Source organism: Dasypus novemcinctus, chromosome 28 (genome assembly GCF_030445035.2).
Source record: "Dasypus novemcinctus isolate mDasNov1 chromosome 28, mDasNov1.1.hap2, whole genome shotgun sequence".
NCBI classification, from domain to species: Eukaryota; Metazoa; Chordata; class Mammalia; order Cingulata; family Dasypodidae; genus Dasypus; species Dasypus novemcinctus.
Window position 1 is genome coordinate 7,120,009 of NC_080700.1, and position 17,420 is coordinate 7,137,428.

The following is a 17,420-nucleotide window of genomic DNA, read 5'->3' on the forward strand; positions in this document are numbered from 1 at the left end:
ACAGAAAGATGAGTCAAAAAGCTAAAGCCTGGGAAAGATATGAGCAATTGGCCTTATAGTTATCAGCCAAAGCCAGCAGAGTAGCTGAGCAGCTGAGAACACCTGAGAGACCAGGCAGAGGTCACATTCCCTTTTGCTTTAACATTTGGCAACATAATTTGGTGAAAATCAGCCTCAGTTGGACACTTTTAGGGCCTTGAAGCTGTAAGCTTTTAACCCAAATAAATACCCTTTATAAAAGCCAAAATATTTCTGGAACTTTTCATCTGCACCACTTTGTCTAATTTATACTAAAGGGAATTAGACTATACCCCAGAGAGTGGGGAAATTGTGGCCATCATACCAAAGTTCTCAGAGGGTGAAGTCTGGAGCTCAGATCCACCAACATGCTTGATGAAAGTGGAACCAAGTAAATGATTGTGGGGCAAACCTGTGGAAAGTGTGGGCCCTGATGAGGCCCCAAGAAGGAAACGTCATCTTAAGAATGACTGTCAGTCTTTGAAATCTAATGCAGTATGCCCTTCAGGTTTTCAGAATTGTTGGGGACCATTGATGCAGGATTCTCTGCCAAATTTTCCTTGTGGTAATGTAAAGACTAATTCTATGTGTGTCCTTGTGTATAGTGGAAACAGATAAACTGTTTTATAAACTACAGAGTGCCAGAAAGGATTTTGCCTCAAAACAAACCATATTTCTATAGCACTGATGCGATTTTGTACAACACATTGTTACTGATTTATAGTTTTTTGAATATTACAATATCCTTTTGGGATTCAGAAGGTAAAATGTAGCCATTTGAGATTAGTTTTGTGAATCTCCCCAAAAACGAGAATAAATATGTTTGTAACTGGCCTGTTCCTTTAAGTGTGATACCCTTTGATTGTAGTAAATTCAAAGGTTTTAAGTTTAATTAATAAAATCAACTGAGGCCTTTAATTTGACCATGTCATGAAGGAATGACTCAGGGTCAGTCCTCAAACTCTTGATGAGCGGATATAAACAGACACTCATCGAGGAAGACATAGAAGAGAAGAGAACTTAGTTATTTTGGTCCTGCCATGTGACAGAAAGGAGAAGCCTCAAGCAGCTAAAACCCCAGGAAGAGAGATGAGCCATTGTCCTGATACCTTGCAGCTAATGAGAGCAGAGCAGCTGAGCAGCTGAGAAGGCCCAAGAGACCAAGTAGAGATTGCCCAACATTTTGCTTCAACACATGGCAACAGACATTGTTGAGAAAGAAGCCTTGAATTGGACTCTTTTAGGGCCTTCCAGCTATAAGCTTTTTACAACACAAAGGAATATCTTTAAAAATCCAACAGATTTCTGGTCCTTTGCATCAGCAACCCTTTGAGTGAATAATACACAAACATTTGGACTATTGGCTGTGTGGTGGTTTGGAGTTGTATCTACCCTGATAAATGTGTTATCATCTTAATTCTTTCCTGAATTTGTGAACCCTTTGTAAAAAGGAGTTGATGAGGTTACTTAAGTTAAAAGTGACCCACCTTAGTCAGGATGAATCTTAATCCTATTTCTGGAAGCCTTTTTTAGTAGAATGAATTTTGGACAGACTAAGCCATTGGAAACTAGAAACTGAATTTCAACCAAATCCAAAAGATAAAAACAGAAACCAGGAGAGGTTGACATGTGCATTGCCATGTGACAGAGGAACCAAGGATGAAGGCTGTCATGCAGCCAGCCCTAAAATGTTGGTGTTTGGGAATAAAGCATCTTAATAGTACTTTGATTTTGATTTTGTTGTAGCCTTAAATCCATGAGTTAATAAATTTCCATTGTTAAATCCTAAACATTGCACAATATTTTCTTTAGCAACCAAAGAAAGTAAAAGAGGATGTTTTACTCATTAAAGAAATTGTGTGATTTTGGCCTCACTACTGAGAATGAAAATGGCTCCATTCTACTGGTTTCCAAGCATCTGACACAGGCTGTGAATTCCGGACTCCCTTCTGCTGCTTGCTCTCTGGGATCCACAGGAAATTCACAGCTTCAGATATTCCAATATTTCTCGATATACAAAAGTTCTTTTATGCACAACATCTACTTGGGACCTCTTCCCTCATGAACTGGAGCCAATTATCTGCTTGAAATTTTCCCTGGGCAATGGCTATTAGAGACAAAAGATGCTATATCCCCAAGGGTTTTCTCTAAAATTTTTGTGCCCACACTTTTTCAACTAAACCTGAATGCAGAGAAAATTGTTATAAAATAGCATATTAAACACAATAAAATCTCAATTGCATATGCCAACTCCTGCTTGCTTGCACCAGAAATGGATTGGATACCTGTATGAAATCCAGAATTGCTTATTCACTAAGAAAAGATGATTAAGTTTCCTGTTTAGTGTTTTGTTAAAAGATTTATTTTATTTATTTATTTCTCTCCTCTTCTCCCTCCCCCCCCCCCCCCCAGCTCTGGTTGTCTTTTCTCTGTGTCTATTTGCTGCATCTTCTTCATCCGCTTCTGTTGTTGTCAGTGTCATGGAAATCTGTGTTTCTTTTTGTTGCTTCATCTTGTTGTATCAGCTCTCCATGTGGGTGGCACCGTCCTTAGGCAGGCTGCACTTTCTTTGGCACTGGGCGGCTCTCCTTACAGGGCACATTCCTTGCGCATGGGGCTCCCCTATGCGGGGACACCCCTCTGTGGCAGGGCACTCCTTGTGCACATCAGCACTGCACATGGGCCAACTCCACACATGTCAAGGAGGCCCAGGTTTGAACCATTGACCTATGTGGTAGACGGATGCCCTAACCACTGGGCCAAGTCTGCTTCCCTGTTTAGTGTTGATATCTTTTCTTCATCATCTCTTTCCATGAATCACCCATACTTCTCTCCAGCACTGCTTATTTTTGGGGAAGAGAAACATTGTAAATTAAATTAGAAGAGAAAATATAGGTAAAGAAGACAATCACACAATAGGACCAATATATTTTTTATATTATCATATTGAAAACTCATCCCAGCAGATTTAGCAGAATTGATAATTAATGCAAGTGAAGGGTGAATGGACAACACAGCATTTGATGGAGTCCTTTCCACCAAAAGAGGTAGGTATAGGTAGGGATAAGAGCAGCTCTGCTCTCTACCCATCATTTGTGTAGAATGTTATTTTAAATTATGTACACAAATTTAATTATAGTGGGTTGTGCTTTACCCAAAATTGGGAATAATTATTTTGTGTGTGTGTATATATATATATATTTCTATTTAGTTTTTATTTACAACTTTTCACCATTTTCTTTGCTTTGCCAGGTGGTACAAAATAATTAGGTAAATGGTGACATAAAAATAAAATATATGCACAAAGCCTTATATCTCAGAAATAATTTAAGAAATTTCCCAAAATACATTACGAAAAAGCATGCAGGCATTTGTCACTTATTCATCCATGCAACTTCCATTCCAACTTCTATATACAATTCACCCAAAATTATTAAGTTAATTATAAATTTATAAAATAATAAAAGGGTGTGTGGATGAAAAAATAAATGAATATATGTACTAACGAAAAATATTTCACCCAACTCTTCATATGGGAAACATGTTCTTCATGTCTTTGCAGAAATTGCAGTGAGTAACTTGTTTTGTATTTAGATAAGCACACTCATGTAAAATTCTACATACCCCAGGAAACCCTTTCTGTGCATATTGTCCCCCTGCTGCTTCCAGTCTATTGGTAAATAAGTGGTCTCAGATTTGCAGTTTCTATTCACATCCATTCAGAACTCATTATATTAACTCAATCCCTTTTTCACACTAAGTTCAATTAGCAAAAGCACAGCATGAGGCTTTCCTTCAATTTTTTGGCCAGTTAATAAACAATAGGACTATGTTTTTAAGATGGAAAAGGAAAACATATAAATGCTGAAGGGATCACAATGCTTAATGTTTTGTCAGTGATTTGTAATTCTTATTTAATTTTTTTATCTTTTTTTATCTCTACCTTGTGACTTTTTGCATGCTGTCTACTGTCTGCATTTATTCACTGTATGTTGTGTCTGTATTTATTTCCCCCTCACCCCTTTTGGCTTGCTTGCTGTCTGCTCTCTGTGTTCATTCATTTTTTAAAAATTTAATTTCATTTATTCATTTTTTTAAAAATATTACATTCAAAAAATATGCGGTCCCCATTCATCCTCTCTGCCCCCACTCCACCACTCCCCCCACAGTAACACTGTCTCCCATCATCATGACACATCCATTGCATCTGGTGAGTACATCTCTGGGCATCGCTGCACCCCATGGCCTGTGGTCCACACCATAGCCCACACTCTCCCACGCTCCATCCAGTGGGCCATGGGAGGACATACAATATCCAGCAATTGTCCCTGCAGCACCACTCAGGACAGCTCCAAGTGTTCATTCATTTTGGACTCTTCTGTGTTCTTGTTTGGCTTCCTTCTTGTTGTATCACCTTATTTCTGAGTCTGCTCTCCATGGTTCCTGTAGGCTGGGCAGCACTCTGTGGCATGCAGGAGAGCCTGCCTTCACAGGGAGGCCCTGGGACAAGAACTGAGGGCCTCCTATATGGTAAATAGGAGCTCAACTGATTAAGCCAGAGCCACTTCCCTCTTATTTAATTTTTTCAACATGACTTCCACTTAGAGTTCCTTCTCTATTTGGAATATTTTTTAAATGTTAAATTCATAAGGTAGGCATTACAGCAAATTCTATAGATAAGGAAATCATGTTTCCCAAAACTCCAAAGCAAGAAAATGGTAGAACTAAGGCAAAAATTATTTTCCATTGAAATCCATGAATTTTTAACTTGACTAGACTGACACATGAAATTTCAATCTAGAAACCTAAAATTGGAAATTGTGAGGTAATTAAATTCTTTTCCTCTGTTTTCAAACTATGAAAACCTCTTTTATTTCTTCTAATTTGGTGGAGCAGTGGTCAGATCATTAGTTTGAAAATGTACCTTGTAGAAAATCTCAGGCAGCTCTTCATAAGATCTCAATCTTCAGAATGTAACTGTCTTCAGTAGGTTAGACCTACTTGTAGCTTATAGAACTAGCCATTTTATTCAGTGAGCTGAAACAATGCTATAAATAAACTGTGGACTTAAAACAGCAAAAACAACAAAACAAAATTTATGTAATAAAACCATTTTTAGTGCCCTGAAATAATATCCACCAGAAAGGAATAAAAAGAAAAAAATTGGGGGTCTTGCAGCTGGGAAGTCAGTATGAAAGACACACTCTCCTTGCTTTCTCACATTTAGCAGTTTCTCCTTGTTACAAGTGGTTACATTAGTCACAAGAGAAAGAGCAATGAAAGTATTATGTGACATATACTGACATGGTGACAGTTCCATTTTCAGTAAGAAATCAATGGTACAATTATAAGGAGATCTGGAAATGTACACCATTTCAAATAATCAAGGAAAATAGACAAGTCTAGGGGGAAAATATATTATGCTTTAAGGTTCACTAGTGGAATGGATGGGTATTCTTCTTTAAGGTGTTACACAAACATGGCAAATATCTGAAAATTATAGTGACATTATGAAAGGGAACATTCACAAGTAATTGGGTATGTCTCAAAATTCGTTAGTTACTCACATATTACCAAAAATCCATAAATCTGCCCATGAGCAGATTTATGAATTTTTCTCTTTCTGTCTTAGCTCATTGAAGTTTTGAAATATGCTCAGGATTTATGGGAAAATATAATATTTTACAAAACACAGCTGTCTTTATATTTCATATTATAATGCTTCATAATGTTATTAAATAAATACTCATTCCACAAATATTTTCTTATCATCATTCACAAGGAATGATACTAGCAATCATAATTCCTATTTTCTAGACCAGTGAATATTATGATGAATTTAATGACTTCCTGAATCAACAAACCAAACGACCCATCAATCTATTGCTTTTCAAGTAAGGTCATTATTTGCAAATATTTTTAAATTACAAAATATTGAAATATGTATGTATGGTAATAAAATCACCTTAGTTAGAAATTTCAAATGGTATAAATGGAAACAGTAGGAAGCAGAAGTACAACCATTTTCCAAGAGCTAATCTGAATAGATTGTGTTTTAAGGATTTTTGTAATATTTTCAGAGACCTTCATTTAGAAAAGTTTTAATAATATTAAAGTAATAAACAGGTTGTTATTGCACTTTTTCTTGAAGACTTTTTCCATAGTTATCTCTGATGGTGTTTATTTTATCTAATTTGATCTAAGTCCAATAACTCGTTGACTGAACTAATATATTTTGTATATAACTGGTAGAGATCCAAGGCATAATCATAGATAATTTTTTTCACTTTAAAAAATTAGAACAGGTGTAGGCTTTAAGAAACATCATGAAGGAATAAAGAGTTCCCATATACCTGCTTCTTATGCAAAATTTAATCAAGTATTAACATTTTTCATTAGTGTGATACTTTTGTTACAACTCATAAAACAACATCATTATATTTGTTATTAAATTTAGTACACTGTTTAAACTTTCTTGTTCAGTTCTATAGCGGTGTGTGTTTGGTAACTTAAATGCAATCTAAAATTTGCCTTTTTTCCCATTATTAAATATACAATTCAGTGGTGTTAATTATGTATGCTAAGTTGTGCCTCCATCCCATCATCCATGCCAAAATTTTCCATCACCTTAAACAGAAGCTCCATACAAATTGAATATTTACTCCCCATTCTGATTTCCCACTTGTCTCTGGTAACCTGTAGAATAGTTTCTGATTTCATGAATATGCTTAATCTGCTTATTTCATATATGTGAGGCCATACAGTATTGTTTGGTTTACTTCACTACCTCTGATGTCTTCAAGGTTCATCCATGTAGCAGCACATATCAGAGCTTCATTTTTATGGAAGAATAATATCCCACAATATGCATATATCAAATATTGTTTATTCATTCATCTATAAGAAACACTTGAGTTTCTTCCAACATTTGGCAATTGAAACAAATGCTGTTATGAACGTTAGTGTGCAAATGTCTGTTTGATTTCTTACTTTCAATTATTTTGGGTATATGCCTAGATGAAGAATTTCTAGGTCATATGATAATTCTATACTTAATTTTCTGAGGAATCACCATGCTGTTTTGCACTGGCTGCACCATTTTAAATACTCACCAATGTATGAGTGTTCATAATTTACCAGATCCTACCCAGCAATTGTTATTTCCTTTTGTTTTATTAAATAGTAGCTTTTCTGGTGGGTGTGAGATGGTATCTCATTGTGGGTTTTTTCTTGTTATTGATTTGTTTTCCCTTTATTTATTTATTTTTGTTTTATTCTTCCAATTTTTTATTTTTTAACCTTTTTATTGTAGTAGCATATATGCAACCTGAAATGTCCCATTTTACTCACATTCATGTGGTATAAATTTCATTCAAAAGATTGTGCTACCATCACAAAAATTTTCTACCACAACTTTATCATCACCTCAAACTCTACATCTTTTAAACAATAACTCCTCATTGTTACCCAAACTATTACCTATTTTATGCCTTTATGAATTTTCTTATTCTAAGTATTTCATAAAAGTGGGACCATAAAATATTATACAATACATAGTGTTCCTGTCTTGGAATATTTGTTTCTCTGCTCAAATGAGTTTTGGTGAGTACTGTACCTTATCCTTTGAATCCCCATGGCCTAGAATGGTACCTGTCCAGATAAATGCTTGGCCCTTGCTAGTGGATAAAGGAAGTAATGAAAGAATAGTTTTGCATCCTTAAATAACATACAATCAGTTTTAAGTAATACAAGAACTTTTGAGAAAAGGATATTGCAAATGATACATTGCAAGAAGTCAGAAAGTTATACCTTGCCTCATGATATGATGAAGGACTGATTATATAAGAACTATAATAAGAAATGCATCTTGCTGATTTGCCAGAATTCTTAGAGTCTGATTGCAATCTTTGTAAAGGATAAGGGGGAAACCAGAGTGAAGTTTACACTTAAGGGGAAAATACTGTGACACAGTGGTGGAAAATTAAATGAAAGCAGAATATTTAAGAAGTTACAGTAGAAATGGAGCAGAGGAGAAGACGGAAGAAGAGAATTCCAAACTAAGGGTTTTGGAAGATCATAAAAAGTGCAATTGGACCTCAATATTGTTATAAGAGACTTTAGACCCCATCCCCATGTACCTCAATGAAATGTGTGACTAAACCACTATAAAGGTGAATCAAGAGAGAACAGATACATGGCACCAGGGGTGAAAATCCTTATAACACACTACAGAGTTGAGGAAGTACCAGAAGCTGAAGATTGAAGTAAAAGCTAATCGGTATTTTGATGTAAAAGTTATGGGAATAGAGGCTTAGATCCTGACAGCAAGATTAAGATTCACATAAAAATCTGAGTTGGATGAAAAAAAAAATCATTTGACAAAGGCTAATGAAAGAAAGTAGACAAAAAATTTAATATTAGTTAATGGATCAAAGTGTCACATTAATATTTTGAACAGGGAAATTGAAGCATTTATGTAAGTTCATAAACATATGGAAAGAAATGGGAAAATGACATTTAATGAGAAGCATTGACATGATTACATGAGGGGAGTGAATGAAGACTAGAGCCTTAGAAATGGATAATTCCGTTCATTCTAAAATAGCCAGTAAGAGAGAAAATTGAGTGAAATACAAAGAAATTTTTTCTATTAAATTCTTAAATTATTAGGATATGATAACTAAGAATTTTAAATAGAGATAAAATGGTTTTATTTTTGAGAAGTCTAGGAAAAAGATATTTTACTGTACTAGATGGGTTAAAAACAGCTTAAAATGAATTATCCTGAGTTGAAACCATCACATGCTCTCAGGAATGCATAAGAAATATGGAAATATGGAGTAATAGGGAAATCGGTTTGAACTGTTCTTATGTAGTACTTAATATGCAGGAAATCAATGGAGTGGATGCTTCAGACCTGGATCACTGTGATGTAAAAATCCAAAAATCATACTCTTGTGGCTCCCACAGTGCTTGACAGACTGTGATAGATAAGTGATCAGTTTGCATGAAGGGCAGATATTAGAGTGGTGGGAAACAGTGAAGGCCAGGAGGTTCAGGAGTTCTGGAGAAGGAAATATGCCTTGTCTCAAGGGTTAGCTACACAGTCAAATTTGGCTTTGAATGCCTACACTTCCCCTTGTATTTCCATGATTTAATAAAATTTCTTGAGCTTTAACTGACAGTCTTTTCAATTTTAAATTTTAAATATTATTTCCCAATTTGCAGAGTTATAATGAAAATTACATTAAATAATATGTGAATAATAGTGAATAAATTACATAGGGAATTCTAAATAAATTAAAGATGGTGTTCCTATTACTCATTTGGCTGATTATGCTATCTTCCTAAGAAAGTAACAAAAACAAACTATAAGGGCCTAATTAATATTGAGAGAGAGAGAGAGAGAGAGAGAGACTGAAGAAACCAATGTCAATATTGAAAAAGAATACATGTTAATAGTTGCCTGTGACTTATGCAGCCAAGAATTTGATCATCAGAGATAGAATTTCTTAAGGAGAATTTCCAGATTAAATCATTACAGTGGTAGAAATGGGGAAAAAACAACATCCCACTTCATGGTCAAGCAATGGATTACAACCACACGTAAAATTTGGAGAGACTCTGATGTAATATTAGCCTCCTATATTTATCCAGATTGTGTTTGGTCATCAATTAAAAACATAAAACATTAACACATTTAGAATATTTCTAATTTGTCACTTTATATAGATATTATCTGTCTTAACTCAAATATCCCCTAAGTATACCCATTGTATTGCTAGTATGTGTTAAAATTTGATGAAAATTAAACAAACATGGTTACATGTTCTAAGAGATTTTGCTTTTTAAAAAATGTAATAACATATGAAATTCTCTATATTAACAAAATTCTCTATATTAATCACTTTTAAGTGTACAATTCATTGATACTATTACACTCAAAATATTGTGCTACCATCACCAACATACATGACCCCAATTTTTTATCACCTAAAACAGAAAATCTGCACTAATTAAGCAATATTCCTTCTACCCATCTCCTGTTCCTGTAATCTATAATCTACCATGTTTCTCTATATATTTGTTTCATTTCTACCACTATCATAGCAGTCAGAAACAGAAGCAATAAGACTAAAGGAGCTTAAGACAACACTATGTTATTTCCTTCTATCCAGTATGATTCACAGAAGAAAAATATTGAATAAATGTCAATTGATAAATATACTTAGATTAATTTTTCCTTCATCTTGACTCCCCAGGTGTTTAGGGATCATCTGTCTTTCTCTGTGTCCATAGCACATTATTTAAAGATTCCTAACTCTACCATGGTGACAGAATTCCTGCTTACAAGATTTTCTGATGTGTGGGAGCTCAGAGCCTTGCATGCCATGCTATTCCTTCTGATGTACTTGGTAACCCTGATGGGCAACTTTCTCATCGTTGCAGTAACTAACCTTGACAAGAAACTTCACATCCTCATATTCTTTTTCCTTAGGAATCTTTCTGTTTTGGACATGTGCTGCATTTCTATAATACCCAAAACCTGTGTCATCTTCTTTCTTGACAACAGGGTAATCTCCATGGCAGGATGTGTATCTCAGATCTTTGTGTTTTGGTTTTCTAATATAAAGCTGCTGTTGCTCACCATCAAGGCACTTGACTGCTTTGTGGCCATCTGCCAGCCCCTCCACTACCCTGTGATCATGAACCCTTGGGTCTGTGTCCAGATGACTTTGGCCTCTGCACTCAGTGGTCTGACCTACTCTGGATTCCACACTGGCAAAATATTTTGGCTTCCTTTTTGTCAATCCGATGTGGTTCATCCGTTCTGTGAAATCCCCCACTCGGTTGAAGATCTCCTGCTATTCCACCTTAATAATGAAATTTTAATTTTTATCTCTGCAGTGGTGATTGCTGGTGGCTGCTTTGCCTTCATCACCATGTCTTATACTTGCACATTTTCTACTGTGCTTAACTTCCCACCCAAGGCAGAGTGAGGAAAGGCCTTTTCCACCAGTGTCCCTCACATCCTTATGGTAACCATCTTTCTTACTTCAGCCATCACTGCATATGTGAATTCAACTTCCAACTCACCCACAATTCAGAACATGATCAACTCTGTGTTTTATTCTATAGTACCTCCTTTGTTGAATCCTATTATCTATAGTCTTAGAAACAAGCAGATAAAGGAGGCTATAAAGAGGATGATGAGAAAAAAGCTTTACTATGGAACTTGCTAGGATAATTATTTCAAGAAATTCCCATGCTGATTAGATGATTTGCAAAATGCTTCAAAATTAACTTTGTTGACTATTTTCAACTTGGTATGTGATAATATAATTTCTAAGGGATAGTCATTGTATTATGTAACAGTAGAGAAGCAACATAAAAAAATTTCATTTTGAGGTCTCCTTTCCAAAACTTATACATATGCTGATGTCTGAAACATCACTGTTCAAGGCTCTTTCCTAAAACCTATATACAAAATAGGTTTCTTTTCATGTATCTCTTTGAAATCTAGAGAATCCTACAAAATAATGTCTGTATACTAACATTGCCTATTCTACTTATACAATTATAAAAGAGATAATCCTTTATTTATTAATAAATTTTAAAACTTCCTAAATTGTATATAATAAATTATATCTTAATAAAACAGAAGCATGTGATGATGTTATTTTTGGTAAAATAGATCAATATTTTATCTTGTTTTTCATGATATAGAAATAATAAATTTTCAATAAATACATTTTGCTCAATCCCAAATATTTATGAAGAGTTTTTCAGAGATATGTTTACATAATTTGGGATTAATGTTATTTATTAGTAGGTATTCAATTCCTTATGATAAGAATACACATTTAAGTCAAATTTATTCCCACTTCAATTATAAAGCTTCTGTTACATTTTTGCTATATATATTAAGAAAATAATATGATGGAAATATGGATTTCAGTAGAGTTTCAAAGAGGTTTCTCATATATGTGGAATCATAATCCCTACATATATGCTCAGTCATCTCTAGTGGGTGAAAAAATAATTAGCCATATTGAATAAATATATAAAAAGCATGCACAATAATTTGCATTGCTGTATTCAATTACTTGATCTGTGAATTGGGAATCCTCTTACACTAATTAAAATCATCACCCAAACTGTTCATTATTCTAAGAGTGTTATTATCAAATTGTGTTGACATAATCATTTACTGATGAACTACAATGCTTTGCAAACTATTATGTTGTGTGCAATTATTTTTCTGCTGAGCAATTGTAGTAAAATTGTACAATACCCCACATATATGACTATGTATTTATCCATAATCTATATTTGCAATTATTGTAAAAATGCACTGTAGAGCTAATAATGTGTAAATATTAATATGATTTAAAACAATAGCAGTAAAATAAACATAAATGCAGGTTCCTTTATATTTTCAATAAATCAAGTTTTACCCTAAACAATTTATATCTTGGTTTTGTGCCATCTTATTAGGAGGCCAATCCCCTAAAGCAAACAGACCTATTTACTGTTTTAATTTAAAATATATTTTGTAATATTCATTGAATAAAATGGCATAAAATTGTATACACATAAAGACATAATATGATATGAGAAAAAGCAAAAATTATGAGAACGAAATTGAGAAATGCAAAAGGGTACTGTATTCAAAGGGTTTAATAGGTGCCTCTTAAAAACTATAGCCAGATAAAAACTAAGAATATCAATAATATCTGAACAACACAATTTACCAAGTTGACCTAATTAATATTTTTAGAACAGTACACCAAAAAGGACAAACTATACAATATTTTCAGATGCATGTTGAACATTTACCAAATGGACGATTTATTGGGGTATAAGTAAAATTGCCACAATAATGAAAGAATGAGTAGAGGCATACAGAATATGATCATTGACCTCACATATTATAGGGAGATAGAGGGATGAAAATTTCTTACTATAATTATTTAGATGTCTGTTCCCTCTTGCAATTATATCAGTTTGCTTCACATATTTTGAAGGTTTGCTATTTGTTGCATAAGTGATTAGGATTTTTAAGTTATCGTTTTCACTGAGCCATTAATAGTTGTGGAATAAAGTTCCTTATCCCTTAAAAGTCATTTTTATTAATTCTACTTTATATTAGTGTTAGCATACACATTTCATTTTATGTTTTATATTTTGCATATATTTGTGCCTTTATGTGGAAAGTACATTTTTAGTTATTTCTTTAATTTTTAAAAATATATTGAAGTATATAACTCATATATACACATACATAAAGAATAAGTATACAGTGATAGTTGTGAACTTACAAAACAAACATAAAAATCATACAGGACTCTTGCACCTCACCCTACCAGTAATAACTTATGCTGTTGTTATACTTTTTAAACTAATGATTAAAGGGCATTGTCAAAATATTACTACTAACCAACTCCCCAACTCCCCCATTATTTTTATATCATTTATATATGAGCATATATAAATAGTAAATGTATAGTAAAAGTTGTGAACTTACAAAACAAACATGCATAACATCATACAGGGGTCACATATATCAAACGTCCATGAACACTTTGCATTGTCGTGAGATGTTTGTTACAAATTATGAAAGAATATTGTCAAAATCTTACTACTAATTATAGTCCTTATTTTATATTTGGTGTATTTTACCACAACCCATCCTATTATTATTTTTAATATATTTTTAATAAAACAATCATGCACATGGGCAGAATTTCCAAAAAACACCCCTCTATCAACACACCACACTGTGGTAGATCATTGGTTACAAATTAAATAATATCATCTGATTCTGACCATATCCACAGTTCACATTTGGCACACATTTTCCATACTGCCCCATTATCAACACAGTAAATCTTAACCACAGTCCATAGATCACTGCAGTTGTATTTTTCCCATGCTCCTCTATTTTCTCACCAACCAGCAATAGTAATGTACATTTGCTCTAGCTAACAAAGGACACTCTTGCACCTGTACCATCAACCACAATTCTCATCCACCTATTAGTTTACTGTGCTATTCTGTTCCTAGAATATTCTCTAATATTCTGTTAATTGGCATTTACATAGCTAGACTACCATTTTTAACCACATTCCCATTTATAAACTAGCTGTTACTCATTATATGTTACCATCCACTCTATACATTTCCACATTTTTACAGTAAAGCTAATTAAAACTGCTACATACATTAAATATCAGCAGTCCATCTCAGTCCTCCTCTTATCTCCTTTAAGAATCTACCACCTACCACCAGGTCTTGAAGCTATTTTCCTGCAATTTCTTCTAGAAGCTTAATGGTTACTGCTTTTATTTTTAGGTTTTTGGACCATCTTGAGTTAATTTTTGGATAAGATGTGATACAGGAGTCCTCTTTCCTTCTTTTGTCTATGCATATCCAGTTCTCTCAGGATGTTGAATAGAATGTTCTGTCCAAGATGTGTGCATTTGACAGGCTAGTCAAGAATCACCTGACCATACATATGAAGGTCTCTTTCTGAACATTCAGTTTGGCTACATTTGTCTATGGGTCTGTCTTTACACAAGTACCATGCTCTTTTAACCATTATAGCAAGGTAATAAAATGTAAAGTGTAGAGAAGAGAGTTTGCTTTCCTTTGTAAGATGATACTGGCTATTCCAGACCACTTATCCTTCCAAATAATTTGATTTTTTATTGGGATTGCATTGCATCTGTATATCATTTGAGTAAAATTGACATCTTAATGATATTTAGTGTCCCAATCTGTAAGCATGGAATGTACTTCCAGTTATTTGGAACCTTTTTGATTTAACATTGAGTTGCAGATTTCTGAATACAAATGCTTTACGTCATTGGTAACGTTTATTCTTGTCTGAGTTTTATCTGCCATATTTTCTTTCACCACTCCTTTTGACACTTCTAGTTACAATAATTGATATTTTCTTCATTTCTAGACTCTCTTCTAGGCCTCTCTCTCCTTTCTTTTCTTTTCAGGTCGAGCATACCCTTTAGAATACCCTGAAAATCTGGTCTCTTGGTTAGAAATTCTCTCTTTCTCTTCATCTGTGAATATCCTAAACTCACCCTCATTTTTGAAAGACAACTTTGCTGGCTATAAGATTCTTGGCTGGAAGTTTTTTTCTTGTAGTATCTTAAATATATCACACCGCTGTATTCTTTCATTCATGGTTTTTTGTTGTTGTTTTTTTTTTTTGGTCTATGTGACATCATCAGTTTTTTTTAAATTTTATTTTGTTTATTCATTTTTTAAAAAAATATGAGGTCCCCATTCACCCCCACCGCCCCCACCCCACCGCTTCCCCCACAGTAACACTCTCCCCCATCATCATGACACATCCATTGCATCTGGTGAGTACATCTCTGGGCATCGCTGCACCCCATGGCCTGTGGTCCACACCATAGCCCACACTCTCCCACGTTCCATCCAGTGGGCCATGGGAGGACATACAATGTCCAGCAATTGTCCCAGCAGCACCACTCAGGACAACTCCAACCCCCCAAAATGCCCCCACATCACATCTCCTCCACCCTCTCCGTACCCGCAGCAGCCACCATGTCCACTTTCTCCACACCAATGCCACATGTTCTTCAATTACTAATCACAATAGTTCATGAATAGAATATCAGTAAGTCCACTCTAATCCATACTCTATTCCTCCATCCTGTGGACCTTAGAATGGTTGTGTCCACTCCACATCTATATCAAGAGGGGGCTTAGATTCCACATGGATGCTGGATGCAATTCTCCTACTTTCAGTTGTAGGCACTCTTGGGTCCCTGGTGTGGTGGTTGACCCTCTTCACCTCCATGTTAGCTGAGTGGGGTAAGCCCAATAAACCAGAGTGTAGGAGTTGCAAGTCTCTTGAGGCTCAGGGACTGGCTATCACATGGTCAGTCCAGAGATTCAGATCCCCTGGGTATACACTAAAACCCAGCACCAACTACAGTTCTGGTAAAAGTAACAGGAGAGACTTGTGAACAAAGATCACATCTGAATCCAGCTCCATCACACAGAAACACAAACTCCAAAGTAGGGCCAAGTGACATGGCACTGAACTCCATCTGCCATGACCATAGAACCTGTGGGTCTCTGTAACCCTCAGAAGAACCAATACCTGGAGTTGTATCTACTTTATCTGTCTCTGAGACTCTGCTGAGGTGTGCATAAGGGCAACCCATCAGATAACCTCCTGGCTCTTTTTGGAGACTCAAAGCCATATAAACTCATTTGTTGTTTCCATTTCCCCCTTTTATTCAGGTTAAAAAGCATTTTTAACTCCTGGTATTATTTGTAGACTGAGATATTCTTCTGGTCTGAGTTGACCCTTTTATTCAAGGTCATTTTCTTGTAATCCCTTGAAACCAGGGAGGATCATCCACGGGAGTCATGTCCCATGCTGGGGGGAAGGAAACACATTTATCTGCTGAGTTTGGCTTCGAGCCTGGCCACATTTGAGCCACACGGGGGCTCTCAGAAGGTAACTCTTAGGCACCCTGCAGCTCTAGGCCTTGTTCTTATTTCAGGTCCATAGGCTTACAAACATAGTCATTAGTATCAAGGGCTCATTGTTGGACCTTCCTTCTTTTTTGATCTTTGTCGTCATACTTGGGGGATTGTTGCTGTTCCTTTAGGGACTGCAATCGAACCCCCTGGCTAGGAACTCAGCACTCCCTCAGTTGTTTTTAATTGTAACCACTATGAAAATATCCAAACATTTTTATGTACCCTGGATATATACCCTGGAGAACTCTCTGCCAACCATATGTTGCCTGTCAATAACATCCCACACCAGTATTCCTCCCCTCCCATTGTTGAACCCCCCTGTGATCCAAAACTTCTTCAAAAATGAAGCCCAGGTGGCAGACTTGGCCCAGGGTTTAGGGCATCTGTCTACCACATGGGAGGACTGCGGTTCAGACCCCAGGCCTCCGTGACCTGTGTGGAGCTGGCTATGCGTGCTGATGCATGCAAGGAGTGCCATGCAATGCAGGGGTGTCCCCCACGTAGGGGAGTCCCCTACATAGGGGAGCCCCATGCACAAGGAGTGTGCCCTGTAAGGAGAGCTACCCAGTGTGAAAGAAAATACAGCCTGCCCATGAATTGTACCACACACACGTAGAGCTGACACAACAAGATGATGCAACAGCAACAACAACAAAAAAACAGATTCCTGTGACGCTGATAACAACAGAAGTGGACAAAGAAGAAGATGCAGCAAATAGACACAGAGAACAGACAACCAGGGTGGGGTAATGGGGGGAATGGGAGAGAAATAAATAAATATTTTTTAAAAAATGAAACCGAATATATCACCAGGTTCCATTAATACTAAAATGGAATATGGTGATGACTTTAAAGGTTAG